General features: G+C 39.4%; 1 protein-coding gene across 2 annotated transcripts in view; it reads left to right on the forward strand.

The window, feature by feature from the left end:
- The window catches only part of LOC108704224, a 37,959-nt gene extending 21,870 nt beyond the window's left edge, over positions 1-16,089 (forward strand). For both annotated transcript variants that reach the window (XM_041578622.1, XM_041578621.1), the window contains exon 11: positions 15,720-16,089. The gene's annotated coding sequence lies outside the window, so the exon portion shown is untranslated. The remainder of the gene's footprint in view (positions 1-15,719) is intronic.
- Positions 16,090-16,969: the final 880 nt, after the last annotated feature.

The raw sequence follows: 16,969 nt of genomic DNA on the forward strand, positions 1-16,969 counted from the left end.
TGAGTAACAATTCTAATAACACAATTATATATCAGTCACAATGTATCAGAGTGAGTAACAATTCTAATAACACAATTATATATCAGTCACAATGTATCAGAGTGAGGTAACAATTCTAATAACACAATTATATATCAGTCACAATGTATCAGAGTGAGTAACAATTCTAATAACACAATTATATATCAGTCACAATGTATCAGAGTGAGTAACAATTCTAATAACACAATTATATATCAGTCACAATGTATCAGAGTGAGTAACAATTCTAATAACACAATTATATATCAGTCACAATGTATCAGAGTGAGTAACAATTCTAATAACACAATTATAATCAGTCACAATGTATCAGAGTGAGTAACAATTCTAATAACACAATTATATATCAGTCACAATGTATCAGAGTGAAGTAACAATTCTAATAACACAATTATATATCAGTCCACATGTATCAGAGTGAGTAACAAGACTATAACACAATTATATATCAGTCACAATGTATCAGAGTGAGTAACAAGACTATAACACAATTATATATCAGTCACAATGTATCAGAGTGAGTAACCAATCTAATAACACAATTATATAATCAGTCACATGTATCAGAGTGAGTAACAATTCTAATAACACAATTATATATCAGTCACAATGTATCAGAGTGAAGTAACAATCTCTAATAACAGCACAATAAGGGTAAATTAAAATATATCAGTCACAATGTATCAGAGTGAGTAAACAATTCTAGATAACAACAATTATATATCAGTCACAATGTAATCAGAGTGAGTAACAGGACTATAACACAATTATATATCAGTCACAGTGTATCAGAGTGAAGTAACAATTCTAATAACACAATTATATATCAGTCACAGTGTATCAGAGTGAGTAACAATTCTAATAACACAATTATATATCAGTCACAGTGTATCAGAGTGAGTAACAATTCTAATAACACAATTATATTTCAGTCACAATGTATCAGAGTGAGTAACAATTCTAATAACACAATTATATATCAGTCACAATGTATCAGAGTGAGTAACAATTCTAATAACACAATTATAAATCAGTCACAATGTATCAGAGTGAGTAACAATTCTAATAACACAATTATATATCAGTCACAATGTATCAGAGTGAGTAACAATTCTAATAACACAATTATATATCAGTCACAATGTATCAGAGTGAGTAACAATTCTAATAACACAATTATATATCAGTCACAATGTATCAGAGTGAGTAACAATTCTAATAACACAATTATATATCAGTCACAATGTATCAGAGTGAGTAACAATTGTAATAACACAATTATATATCAGTCACAATGTATCAGAGTGAGTAACAATTCTAATAACACAATTATATATCAGTCACAATGTATCAGAGTGAGTAACAATTCTAATAACACAATTATATATCAGTCACAATGTATCAGAGTGAGTAAGAAGACTATAACACAATTATATATCAGTCACAATGTATCAGAGTGAGTAACAATTCTAATAACACAATTATATATCAGTCACAATGTATCAGAGTGAGTAACAATTCTAATAACACAATTATATATCAGTCACAATGTATCAGAGTGAGTAACAATTCTAATAACACAATTATATATCAGTCACAGTGTATCAGAGTGAGTAACAATTCTAATAACACAATTATATATCAGTCACAATGTATCAGAGTGAGTAACAAGACTATAACACAATTATATATCAGTCACAATGTATCAGAGTGAGTAACAATTCTAATAACACAATTATATATCGGTCACAATGTATCAGAGTGAGTAACAATTCTAATAACACAATTATATATCAGTCACAATGTATCAGAGTGAGTAACAAGACTATAACACAATTATATATCAGTCACAATGTATCAGAGTGAGTAACAAGACTATAACACAATTATATATCAGTCACAATGTATCAGAGTGAGTAACAATTCTAATAACACAATTATATATCAGTCACAATGTATCAGAGTGAGTAACAATTCTAATAACACAATTATATATCAGTCACAATGTATCAGAGTGAGTAACAATTCTAATAACACAATTATATATCAGTCACAATGTATCAGAGTGAGTAACAATTCTAATAACACAATTATATATCAGTCACAATGTATCAGAGTGAGTAACAATTCTAATAACACAATTATATATCAGTCACAATGTATCAGAGTGAGTAACAGGACTATAACACAATTATATATCAGTCACAGTGTATCAGAGTGAGTAACAATTCTAATAACACAATTATATATCAGTCACAGTGTATCAGAGTGAGTAACAATTCTAATAACACAATTATATATCAGTCACAGTGTATCAGAGTGAGTAACAATTCTAATAACACAATTATATTTCAGTCACAATGTATCAGAGTGAGTAACAAGACTATAACACAATTATATATCAGTCACAATGTATCAGAGTGAGTAACAATTCTAATAACACAATTATATATCAGTCACAGTGTATCAGAGTGAGTTACAATTCTAATAACACAATTATATATCAGTCACAATGTATCAGAGTGAGTAACAATTCTAATAACACAATTATATATCAGTCACAATGTATCAGAGTGAGTAACAATTCTAATAACACAATTATATATCAGTCACAATGTATCAGAGTGAGTAACAATTCTAATAACACAATTATATATCAGTCACAATGTATCAGAGTGAGTAACAATTCTAATAACACAATTATATATTAGTCACAATGTATTAGAGTGAGTAACAATTCTAATAACACAATTATATATCAGTCACAATGTATCAGAGTGAGTAACAAGACTATAACACAATTATATATCAGTCACAATGTATCAGAGTGAGTAACAATTCTAATAACACAATTATATATCAGTCACAATGTATTAGAGTGAGTAACAATTATAATAACACAATTATATATCAGTCACAATGTATCAGAGTGAGTAACAAGACTATAACACAATTATATATCAGTCACAATGTATCAGAGTGAGTAACAATTGTAATAACACAATTATATATCAGTCACAATGTATCAGAGTGAGTAACAATTCTAATAACACAATTATATATCAGTCACAATGTATTAGAGTGAGTAACAATTATAATAACACAATTATATATCAGTCACAATGTATCAGAGTGAGTAACAAGACTATAACACAATTATATATCAGTCACAATGTATCAGAGTGAGTAACAATTCTAATAACACAATTATATATCAGTCACAATGTATCAGAGTGAGTAACAATTCTAATAACACAATTATATATCAGTCACAGTGTATCAGAGTGAGTAACAATTCTAATAACACAATTATATATCAGTCACAATGTATCAGAGTGAGTAACAATTCTAATAACACAATGAATCAAAGTGTTTTTTTTTACCGCTCCTGAAATATAATCACAAGTATAAGATAAAGTTTAGCAAACAAATAAACAGTGATCATTAAGAAAACTGTAAGTTTTCACCTAACACTACACTATCTTAATAGAGAGTTACTAGCCCTTTATCTACTTTCTTATCTTTATCAGTGGTAACAATATATACATATTAACATAGTAAGTAAGGTTGAAAAAAGACACATGTCCATCGAGTTCAACTTTTTTTTTTATTTTTTATTAACAACCTATCTGCCAGTTGATCCAGAGGAAGGCAAAAAACCCATCTGAAGCCTCTCCAATTTGCCTCAGAGGGGGAAAAATTCCTTCCTGACTCCAAAATGGGACCAGTCCCTGGATCAACTTGTACTATGAGCTCTCTCCCATATCCCTGTATTCCCTCACTTGCTAAACACCATCCAACCCCTTCTTATACCTATCTAATGTATCAGCCTGTACCACTGATTCACTTCCCAGCTCTCCCTGTAACACCCCTTTCCCTCCTCTAATCGCATTGGCTCCCTCCTGTCTGCTGGGAGGAGCTACTGGTGAATAAAGCATCCGACCCTTCCTTGTACCTATCTAATGTATCAGCCTGTACCACTGATTCACTTCCCAGCTCTCTCTGTAACACCCCTTTCCCTCCTCTAATCTCATTGGCTCCCTCCTGTCTGCTGGGAGGAGCTACTGGTGAATAAAGCATCCGACCCTTCCTTGTACCTATCTAATGTATCAGCCTGTACCCCTGATTCACTTCCCAGCTCTCCCTGTAACACCCCTTTCCCTCCTCTAATCGCATTGGCTCCCTCCTGTCTGCTGGGAGGAGCTACTGGTGAATAAAGCATCCGACCCTTCCTTGTACCTATCTAATGTATCAGCCTGTACCACTGATTCACTTCCCAGCTCTCTCTGTAACACCCCTTTCCCTCCTCTAATCTCATTGGCTCCCTCCTGTCTGCTGGGAGGAGCTACTGGTGAATAAAGCATCCGACCCTTCCTTGTACCTATCTAATGTATCAGCCTGTACCCCTGATTCACTTCCCAGCTCTCCCTGTAACACCCCTTTCCCTCCTCTAATCTCATTGGCTCCCTCCTGTCTGCTGGGAGGAGCTACTGGTGAATAAAGCATTCCGACCCTTCCTTGTACCTATCTAATGTATCAGCCTGTACCCCTGATTCACTTCCCAGCTCTCCCTGTAACACCCCTTTCCCTCCTCTAATCTCATTAGCTCCCTCCTGTCTGCTGGGAGGAGCTACTGGTGAATAAAGCATCCGACCCTTCCTTGTACCTATCTAATGTATCAGCCTGCACCACTGATTCACTTCCCAGCTCTCCCTGTAACACCCCTTTCCCTCCTCTAATCTCATTGGCTCCCTCCTGTCTGCTGGGAGGAGCTACTGGTGAATAAAGCATCCGACCCTTCCTTGTACCTATCTAATGTATCAGCCTGTACCCCTGATTCACTTCCCAGCTCTCCCTGTAACACCCCTTTCCCTCCTCTAATCTCATTGGCTCCCTCCTGTCTGCTGGGAGGAGCTACTGGTGAATAAAGCATCCGACCCTTCCTTGTACCTATCTAATGTATCAGCCTGTACCACTGATTCACTTCCCAGCTCTCCCTGTAACACCCCTTTCCCTCCTCTAATCTCATTGGCTCCCTCCTGTCTGCTGGGAGGAGCTACTGGTGAATAAAGCATCCAACCCTTCCTTGTACCTATCTAATGTATCAGCCTGTACCCGTGATTCACTTCCCAGCTCTCCCTGTAACACCCCTTTCCCTCCTCTAATCTCATTGGCTCCCTCCTGTCTGCTGGGAGGAGCTACTGGTGAATAAAGCATCCGACCCTTCCTTGTACCTATCTAATGTATCAGCCTGTAGCACTGATTCACTTCCCAGCTCTCCCTGTAACACCCCTTTCCCTCCTCTAATCTCATTGGCTCCCTCCTGTCTGCTGGGAGGAGCTACTGGTGAATAAAGCATCCGACCCTTCCTTATACCTATCTAATGTATCAGCCTGTACCATTGATTCACTTCCCAGCTCTCCCTGTAACACCCCTTTCCCTCCTCTAATCTCATTGGCTCCCTCCTGTCTGCTGGGAGGAGCTACTGGTGAATAAAGCATCCGACCCTTCCTTGTACCTATCTAATGTATCAGCCTGTACCCCTGATTCACTTCCCAGCTCTCCCTGTAACACCCCTTTCCCTCCTCTAATCTCATTGGCTCCCTCCTGTCTGCTGGGAGGAGCTACTGGTGAATAAAGCATCCGACCCTTCCTTGTACCTATCTAATGTATCAGCCTGTACCCCTGATTCACTTCCCAGCTCTCCCTGTAACACCCCTTTCCCTCCTCTAATCTCATTGGCTCCCTCCTGTCTGCTGGGAGGAGCTACTGGTGAATAAAGCATCCGACCCTTCCTTGTACCTATCTAATGTATCAGCCTGTACCCCTGATTCACTTCCCAGCTCTCCCAGTAACACCCCTTTCCCTCCTCTAATCTCATTGGCTCCCCCCTGTCTGCTGGGAGGAGCTACTGGTGAATAAAGCATCTGACCCTTCCTTGTACCTATCTAATGTATCAGCCTGTACCCCTGATTCACTTCCCAGCTCTCCCTGTAACACCCCTTTCCCTCCTCTAATCTCATTGGCTCCCTCCTGTCTGCTGGGAGGAGCTACTGGTGAATAAAGCATCCGACCCTTCCTTGTACCTATCTAATGTATCAGCCTGTACCCCTGATTCACTTCCCAGCTCTCCCTGTAACACCCCTTTCCCTCCTCTAATCTCATTGGCTCCCTCCTGTCTGCTGGGAGGAGCTACTGGTGAATAAAGCATCCGACCCTTCCTTGTACCTATCTAATGTATCAGCCTGTACCACTGATTCAGGGAGACAATTCCACATCTTCACAGCTCTCACTGTAACAAAACCCTTCCCAATATTTAGGCGGAATCTCTTTTCTTCTAATCGGAATGGGTGACCTTGTGTCAGCTGGAAAGACCTACTGGTAAATAAATCATTAGAGAGATTATTATATGATCCCCTTATATATTTATACATAGTCATCATATCACCCCTTAAGCGCCTCTTCTCCAGAGTGAACATCCCCAATTTGGCCAGTCTTTCCTCATAGCTAAGATTTTCCCTTTACCAGCTTAGTTGCCCTTCTCTGTCCCCTCTCTAATACAATAATGTCCTGTTTTGCGTAAAGTAAGATTGTTTGGGGAACGTGAAACAGTGAAAGCACATAGTAAAGATTTAGAGAAGGAGTTACTGTTGCCTGAGAAGCAGGGTCGGACTGGGGGGCCCGGGGCCCACCGGGACTGCTGGTCCAGGGCCCCCCGCCCCCCTACTGCGCCGCACCGAGTTCGGCCGCTCAACCGCCGCCATGCTCATGCGCGGGCGGCGCTTCTCGTGCGCATGCGCGAGACGCGATGCGCATCGGCGAAAACTTTTTTTTTCCAAAATTTTTATATGTAGAGGGGGGGCCAGTCCGACACTGCTGAGAAGATACAACCTAGTTGTGTGAACATCGTTCCAAGAGGGAACAAAGTTGAAGTGAGGTTTTGGGGGATCGTTGTTAAATTGGTCGGCCGGTCTCGTTTAGATGGGCAATTGGTTGCCTCATTGTGGACACCCTATTCCGGAGTTGGTGTCTGATCCTCCTGGGCATAAAGCAATAGAATGGATGGAGCAAAATCATGGGAATTGGGTTACAGTGCCCTTTAGGGAGGGACATCTATAAGAAAACAGGTTTACCCGAAACAAGCAGATTAGATACGGACCTTTGTGAGACTGTAATCAGCGCCCCATGATCAGTGGCTCAAGAAAAAGGTTTAGAAAGTCAGGCAAAGACATAACAGAAAGTAGAAAAAAGCCTAAAAAGATTTTGGAATGTTTCTATAACGGCACATACAGATATGCAAGTAAAGGAAAACTTCTTGCCTCCAGGCCAGATGGAAACATATTAGATGATGATCCTGATAATGGAATTGCTCTAAACACTTTGTTTTCTACCTTAGAGGAAGATAAGAGAGGACCAACTTAACAGGCGACGAGCAACACAAAACACAGGAAGGATCACAAATAGATAAGATAAAAGATGAAATTAAGAGTCCATAGAAAAAGATGCAAGTCTTAAAACATTTATTTCAATGTGGACAAAGGAATATGATGAAGCAGATAGAGAATTAAGGGTCTTGTTAGCTGAGAAGGTGGGAGCTAGTAGAAGGGGTACAAAAATGGTAATACATTTACAAGAAAATATTAACACAAGTCAAATAGTTTGAGAGCACAAGCTGATCTGAATACACCAACACAAGCACATACCATGTCTATTTACCCCTCTGTCGCTAATATAGGAAAAGACCCACTACCCTCTGCTCCTCCCCTGGATGTGGTAAGTACATATCCAATACATACCCAAGCTGTATTTGAAGGGGAGAGTATGTCACCTAAATATAGTGTTACCTGCTACCAGCCTTTTCCTCACTCCGAGCAATTGGCCCTTCTGGAAGGTTTACCAGAGCCTGACGTTAACCCAGCAGGGTTCCTTAAAAAGTTAAAAGCCATAAAGACAATTTACACTGCAACGCGCAGGGACCTAGAAGAAATCATGAAATTGGGATTTGGTCCAAGAGTGTTGCCAATTTTGGAGATCTGTAAGTCTCACATGTTAAAGGAAGAGGAGGACATGGAGGGTGACAATATAGAGATAAAAGATAAAAAGGGGGAGAGGCTTTGATTTAAGCTTTAGAACAACATTGGCTGGCGGACAAATTCAATAAAACTTGGGCACGTGCCACCAGCCTAAAACAAACTGAAGGGTCTGTAGAAATCTTCCATAAACTTAAAACAGCATTTATGGAACTGGGTTTTTAGAAACAAATGACAGGGACAAAATACAATTAAGAACCACTTTCGTAGAAGACTTAAGGAAAGATTATACGGACGCCCTCATCACCTCCAGACCAGAAGCACAAACCATGAAGGAGGATGATCTCATCATTGATTGTACTGGAATTGATGAGAAAATAGAAACGGGCAAGGAGGATAAACCACAAAAAGTAATGATAGCAACAGATGATGGGAAACAAAAATCGCTAATAAAAACAGCAAATACAACTCGTCTAGGAATAATAACAACAAAAAACCATACTTTGACATGACACAAGTCACATGTTATAATTGCAATACGAAGGGGAATATGTCAAGAGAAAAAAGGTGAGCAATCTTCCCACCAAAACTCAAGGGAGTCAGTGGAAGGGGAAGATTCAGCATAGGAAATCAGCCAACCTGTGTCCACTTACCCCGTAGCAACCACCCAAGCCCCCCTGAAGCCTTTGGGGCAAATTCACTAAGCGCCGAAGCGCCTAACGCTAGCGTCAATTCACTAGCGTTGGTCATTTTCGTTACTTCGCAAATTCACTAATGGACGCTGGCGTAACTTCGCTATTGTAACTTCGCACCCTTACGCCTGGCGAATTTGCGCAACGGACGTAACTACGCAAATTCACTAACGCGCGCAGTGTACTGAATGCTAGACTTCCTTCGCCACCTCAGACCAGGCAAAGCGCAATAGAGTAGATAGGGATTTCTTAAAAAAAAGTTACATTTTTTTCTAAGTCCCAAAAAACGCTGGCGTTTTTTTTCTATATTATGGGTGATAGGCTGAAAAAGATCGAAAAATTTGGGGCTCCCCTCCTTCCCCCCCTACATTTCCTGACTCATGGCAACTTACCTAGACAGTGGGCACATGTGTAGGGCAAAATAACATTTTTATTTGATGTTTTGAAGGTTTCCCAGGCATTTGTAGTGCTGCTACATATTCCTCCATTGAAATTTGAATTTGGCGCCGTATGCAAAATAACCATCGCTAGCGTAACTTTGCTTTGCTTAGCGAATCAATGCTAGCGCAACTTCGCAACCTTACGCTACCCCTGAGCGCAACTTTGGATTTTAGTGAATTTGTGAAGCACTGGCGAAACTACGAATCTTAGTGAATGTCCCACATTGTATCTCTCTGGCTTCAAGAGGCGCCATATGCAACTTTAAAATGTTTAGTGGATACAGGGGCGGCTAAGTCTGTGTTAAAAGCTGATCAGGTGCCAACCCAATTATTAAATGACAAAGAAGTAATTGGGGTGGGGCTGGAGGGGAAACATAAAAATGAAGGAAACTAAACTAATATCTGTAAGAGTGGATGGCCAATTAGAACTTGTAACATCTTTGTTGGTTTCCCATACTGTACCTGTAAATCTATTGGGGGCAGACTTACTGTCACAAATAAATGCATGTATACAATTTACTGAAAATGGAGTGTAACTTACAAGCCCCCTAACTGATAATGTTCTCAATGATGTTGCTGCTGTTTTGTTAATTACAATTCCAAAACAAACAACTGATGATATTGAACATGAATTTACGAGACGTGCCTGTGGGAAAAAGGCGAATATGATGTAGGGACATTAAGGGGCAGATTCACTAAGGGTCGAATTTCGAAGTTAAAAATACTTCGAAATTCGACCCTCGAATTGAAATCCTTCGACTTCGAATATCGAAGTCGAAGGATTTAGCGCTAAACGTTCGTTCGTTCGATCGAAGGATTTTTCGTTCGATTGAACGATTACATCCTTCGAATCGAACGATTCGAAGGATTTTAATCAAACGATCGAAGGAAAATCCTTCGATCAAAAAATGTTTAGCAAGCCTATGGGGACCTTCCCCATAGGCTAACATTGACTTCGGTAGGTTTTATCTGCCGAAGTAGAGGGTCGAAGTTTTTTTTAAAGGGAAAGTACTTCGACTATCGAATGGTCGAATAGTCGAACGATTTTTACTTCGAATCGTTCGATTTAGTTCGAATTCGAACGAATTTAACCAATTCGATGGTCGAAGTACCCAAAAAATACTTTGAAATTCGAATTTTTTTCATTCGAATCCTTCACTCGAAGTTAGTGAATCTGCCCCTAAAAGTCCCCCCTGTGCACATAAAACTGAAAGAGGGAGCCGTATTACCCAAACTGCCTCAATACCCTCTAAGTGCACAACAAATTGAAGGCATAAAAGAAGAATTTGAGGAATATGAAAAAGTTGGGGTGCTCATAAAAATGAGGTCAATTGTCCATTGTTTCCTGTATGTAAATGTACAGCACGAGGACAACCCCCAACTTAGAGAATGATCTGAGAGCAGTAAATAAGATAATTGAGGCTGAAGCACCAATAGTGCCAAATCCGCACTCATTGCTAAGCCAAATACCGCCCTCTGCTGGTTATTTCTCAACTGTAGATTTGTGGAATTCATACTTTTCCATAAGGCTAAATAGTAACAATTATCTTTTTGTTTTCACATTACAAGGGCTTCACTCGGCTTCCACAAGGAGCAGTCAACTCGCCCACACTGTACAATCTAATTCTGCACGAATTGCTGGAAGGATTCCTAAATATAAAACTTTGGTACAGTATAATGATGACTTGCTCCTCTGCTGTGAAACACAAGCCGAGTGTAAAGTACAAACAGTAGGATTACTGTGTTTTCTAGAACAAACTGGTAACAAAGCGAGTAAAGATAAATTGCAATGTTTTCAGGCCATTGTATTTCAAAAGGTAAGAAACATTTGATGCAAGAGAGGTTAAACATCATTAAAGGAGAAGGAAAGCTACAGAGGCATTTAATTGCCAATAGATTAGCTGCAATAGTGCAAGCTAGAATGCTATATTTATTCTACAGAATGTTTTACCATACCTGAGTAAAAAGCTCTAGAATCTCTCTGTTTGTTTAGAATAGGAGCTGCAGTATTAATGTGGTGTGACATCACTTCCTGCCTGAGTCTCTCCCTGCTCTGGGCTCAGATTACAGCAGAGAAGGGGGTGGGGGAGAGGAGCAAACTGAGCATGCTCAAGCCCTAGCCCTGGAGGTTTAAGCTGAAAACAGTTAGTCTGATACAGAAGCCCATGAGTACACAATAGAAGGAAAGAAATGTGATGTTTCTTTTGACAGAGGACCTACTTTGAGGGTTTACTGGTGTATTTATATAGACCTTTCTGATAAGGCTTACTTACTTTTAACCTTTCCTTCTCCTTTAAGTACTACCCAGTGGCTAAAAATAGAAGACAATTGCGTGCCTTCCTTGGTCTAGTTACCTAATGCCTCAGAACTAATTGTACCTTTATATACATTGACAACAAAAGAACAGTTTCATTTGGAAACTGAACACATTGAAGCTATACGGAAGCTCCAAAAGATTTTACTACAGCCTTACCATAGCCTAATTATAACAAACCATTCCAGCTTTTTTGTAACTAAACGAATGATCATGTTACAGGTGTATTGAGTCAAAAGCATAGTGACAATTCAAACCCATGGGCTACTATGTATGTCAGTTGGATCCTGTAATAAAAGGGTCTCCATCGGGTGTGAGGGCTGTTGCTGCCTGGGCACTTTTGATTGACAAAGTAGCTGACTTCGTTTTGGACCATAAATTAGAACTAAAGGTCCCACATTCTATAACAGAACTTTTAAATCGTATTCAGACTAAGCATTTGTCATCAGCTACACTAACCAAATATAAAGTAGCTTTATTGACACCATCAAATCTGACAATTAAAAGATGTACATTCACTAAGATTCGATGTTGCGCCAGCGTCCACTTCGCCACGCTTCGCCGCACTTCGCCAGGTGTATTTTCGCCAGCGCTATGCAAATTCACTAAAATCAGAAGTTGCACTCAGGGGTAGCGTAAGGTTGCGAAGTTGTGCTAGCACTAATTCGCCAAGCAAATTAAGCGATGGTTAATTTGCATACGGCGCCAAATTGAAGTTACAATGGAGGTATATGTAGCTTCACTACACAAGCCTGGGAAACCTTCAAAATAAATTTTATTTTGCCCTACACATGTGCCCACTGTATAGTTAAGGTGCCATGAGTTGGGAAATGTAGGGGGGAAGGAGGGGAGCCCCAAAAAAATTTCACCCATAAAAAATGAAAAAAATGAAAAAACTCCAGTGTTTTTTGGGACTTAGAAATTTTTTTAACTTTTTTTGAAGCAATACCTATCTACTCTATTGCACTTCGCCTGGTCTAAGTTGGTGAATGAAGTCTGGCGTAAAAGGTAGCGTTCAGAATAATTCAACGTCAGTTGTGCAAATTCGCCAAGGTGTAAGGGTGTGAAGTAACACTAGCGAAATTTAAACCAGCATCCGTTAGTGAATCGGCGAATTAACGAAAATGCGCTACGCTGGCGTATTCACTAGGGATGTAGCGAACTGTTCGCCGGCGAACTTGTTCGCGCGAACTTCGACCGTTCGCGTCCGCCGAATGTTCGCGAACGTCGCGCGACGTTCGCATTTTGAGTTCGCGTTCGATTCGAATACAAATCGTTCGACCATTCGAATTCCTTCGACCGCTAAAAATCGAACGATTTCCATTTGTTCGAACGATTGTAAGCATTCGATCGAATGAAAAGCATTCGATCGAATGCTTTGATCGTTCGATTCGAATGAAAATCCTTCGAATCGAACGATTTTAGCGGGTGTTCGAAGTTCGCGAACTGTTCGCGAACGTTCGCATTTTTTGCCGGTGTTCGCGAACGGCGTTCGCGAACACCAAATCGGCAGTTCGCTACATCCCTAGTATTGACGCTATCGTTAGGCGCTTCGTCGTTTAGTGAATTTGCCCCGTAATGTCTTGCAACATGAATCTCTGAGTCAGAGGGGAATGTTGATGATACACATGATTGTTTTGAAATGATGCAAAGTGAAGTACAGGGGTTTGATAATGTAAAAGACGAACCATTGATAAATCCTGATCTCAAATTATTTGTTGATGAATCCCGCTATTTTACTTCCGATGGTAAATAGCACACAGGTTATGCTGTTGTAACAATGTCTGATGTGTTAATCCAACAGAGTCTACCTCCACACACGTCAGCTCAAGAAGCTGAGCTCCAAGCACTCATCACATCATGCACACTAGCGGAAGGGCAAACATCTTTTCTGATAGCAGGTATTGTATTGGTATTTGTCTCGACTATCTTCCGATTTGGAGGGCCAGAAATTTTATGACATTATCAGGTAAACCAAATAAGAATACAAATTTAGTAAAAGAGCTATTGTTAGCATTACAGCTTCCAACTGAGGTAGCCATTCTTAAAGTACAAGCGCACACAAAGCTTCAAACTCCAGAAGCTACAAGGAAATGCAAAAGCTGACGAGAGAGCCAAGTCAGCTGCACTCTTGCCTATAATGACAGTAAGTTACATCCAGAAAGACCACAAAGGGCCCTTGGACATGGATATCTTGGCTACAATACAGGACTAGGCCCATGACATGGAAAAAGGAAAGTGGTCTTGCTGGGAGCCACCAGAGATGACAAAGGACTCTAGAGGAATGGACTAATATACTGTCTACCAAAAGCACAATATGCTATGATGTCACATGTAACTCATGGTCTTCCGCACTCAGGTAAGAATGCAATGGCTGCTTCAGTTCACAAAAGTTGGATAGTACCTTGGGTTTCCAGCATTTGTTGCAAAATATGTATTTTCTTGTGTTACCTGTTTATGTCATAATCCTGGTCAGGTAGTCAAATCTCCGAGACAGCACTTTGCTAAACCAGAATAACCCTTCCAGCGATTACAAATAGACTACAGCCAACTGCCTAAAGTAGGACCATATGAATAAGTACAAGTATGTATTGACTTGTTCTCAGGATGGCCTGAAGCATGGCCAAGTTGCTAAGGCTACGTCAAAGGCAACTGCTAAGAAACTTTTAACTGAAGTAATCTGTAGGTATTCTTTACCAACCTACATTGACAAGTGACAGGGCAGATAATGTCTGAAATAAAAAATAACCCTCAGAGTAGTGAGAAGGTTGAAAGTCTAAATGGTGTTCTATAAAATAAAATGTCATAGATTCTGAAGAAACATTAAAATCTTGGGTTTACTGCCTTCCATTGCTTTGTTCTCAATATGCACCAATCCAAGAGGCCCTTACAAACTGTCACCCTATGAAATCTGTTTGGATCAGCCCCAAGAATGGGATTGTATTTCCCTCAACAGCTACAAGAAATGACTGATTATGTAGCTGTTGTACAAAAATGTCTAAATGAAATACACAAATATGTTTTTGATTCTATTCCAGATCCAAATGTCAATACTGGTTCACACTTTCTTAAACCAGGTGACTGGGTAGTGATTAAAAAGCACGTGAGGAAAAGCTCAAAGATATATAGATACATGTTTCCAATTGTAGAAGAGCAAGTCAACCAGACAAGCATGTATTTGTATTTTAGTACTACTGGTTTTTAATTTCGTTCATATGTCCTCTAGCAAAAGTAATTTTTATGAACAACCAAATCATTACAGGACTTTACAAAACAAGAATAACTAAGGGAGCAAATAGAACTAATTGTTGTGTGTACGGGCAACTGATTCACAGGGACTACCCATTGTAGCTTTCCCCATTTCTGCTCCTAAATTAGTTTAACAATAACAATTATTATTTATATACGGCTTGGAAAATACCACTATTGAAGCAATAAACAAGTTTAAATGACACATAGAAAATAATGATTGGTCTAAGTGTGTTTTACAGGCAACTAAAGATGAAGCTAATGAATTTAGTATCCAGTAGAGGATGGGATTTATACAACAACTCTTAATTTGACAGATATTAACTTTAAGAAAAGTATAGAGTGTTGGAACCTATTCTATTATAAAATAAAATTAGCTATTTATGGATTAATTACATAGAAATCTACCTACTACTTTATATGTGGTACATGGGCTTATGTTTGGTTACCAGAGAATAGTTATATTATAAGATATCTTTGCTCTTGTTATGATGTAACAGCAACTATTTATTTTAATATCACACCACAATCTTTTTCAGAGAATTGTTCACCATAATAAAGTAGACATGGGAGTGTTTTCAATCTTAGTCTGCTTGGGGTGTAGAAGTAATAGTAAAGTTGAATCATTTTTGTGGAATTGTAAATAAGATTAAAGAGTTACAATATGAAGCAAGGGCAAGTAGACATAAGGGGTGGAACCCGTTTAAAGGTTTACAATTTGGTAATAAATTTAGTTCCATTGGAAGGTTACATAAGCAAGCGAGTGTTTTCTTGTTCATGGTTTTCATGATATTTCTATCATTTTATGCCCTTTATAAACTTACTGTGTTTATAATTTCTCAAAGTACCAAACCTAATGCTAAACAAATCTACCGTGTCAACATTCAAGATCCTGACTCTGAAATTCTTTATAAAAGTAGTTTCTAACATTATAATTTGTTTACTTCTATAGATCAACAACTGAGTATGTGGAAGATTTTGGCAATCGATTTTCTTGCAACATATTTGTGTGATGATGATGATTTTAAAGGAACACTCTTCATTGATAATTCGGAAATCTGTGATAGAGGGGAACCATTCCTATTTCCCACTTCCCTTTAATTCCGGACGTCTTTTCCATGTCTCTTTCCAAAGCATTTTCAAGACAAAGTTTGCTGACACCTGTCTCTACAAGAACACGACTATATCATGGAGATACAAGTATACTAAGTTCATCACTTCTAAGAACTATACTTGGGACAATACCTTTGCAGATGCCTTTACTATGAATAAGTTCAAACCATCTTTTTTAAACGACACTAGAACATGGATAAAGAACATGGATAAAGAACATGGATAAAGAACATGGATAAAGAGACTTATTTTTACTAAAGGCAATATTTCTAAATACATGGCATGGAATCTTTTGGGTGTTGGTAGAATTAGATATGTAATACTTCATGTTAATTCTTTTAATTTGTGTAGTTAGGCAATTAACAAGATTGGGATGGATTAGGAACTCTCCAGTATGTAGTTGTGTCAATTCTGCTGGTCAAGACTGAGTTCTTGGTTTTGAAGACAGGCCTAACCCCTCTTCAGAGCATAGTAGTCTCAATAAGGTTATGTAACGAAAACGAAAACTTACCCTGGTGGTCCAGTGGTACGGCGGGGATGCCTGTCATGCTGCTCCTTGTCCAGCGCCATCTTTGAGCCCTAAGGGGGCGCGCACGTGCCTCCTCGATATTTAAAGGCGCAGGCGCACTGGCATGATGACGCCAGTGTGCAATGGTGCCAAATTTGAAACTATAAAAGGCTTATTAAAGCCACAGGACCTTGCCCGTGATAGGAGTTTGTTCCTGGTGCTTCCTGAGCTTTGCTAATCCTGTTTTGAAACTGTTTGATTCCTGTTGTGACCCCTGCCTGGCGTTTGACTATTCTGACCTCTGGATATTGACCCTGCCTGAATACCGACTGATTGACTTCCTGGTTTGACCCTTGCCTGCCTGACTACATTTATTCTCTGCCTGCCTCGACCCGGCCTGTTCTGACTACTCTATTGCCTAACGCTTTGTACTACGACCTTCTGTCCAAAGACTTTGCTTTACAGTCGTGCCCCTCTGCCTATCCAGAACACTCATCTTGCACCTCTAGTTTAAGTCCTGGTGGCATCCAAGTAGCTGAGGGCTCCTCCCGAGGCCAAAGGCGGTCACACTACAGGTGAAG

Source organism: Xenopus laevis, chromosome 9_10S (genome assembly GCF_017654675.1).
Source record: "Xenopus laevis strain J_2021 chromosome 9_10S, Xenopus_laevis_v10.1, whole genome shotgun sequence".
Classification (NCBI taxonomy): Eukaryota; Metazoa; Chordata; class Amphibia; order Anura; family Pipidae; genus Xenopus; species Xenopus laevis.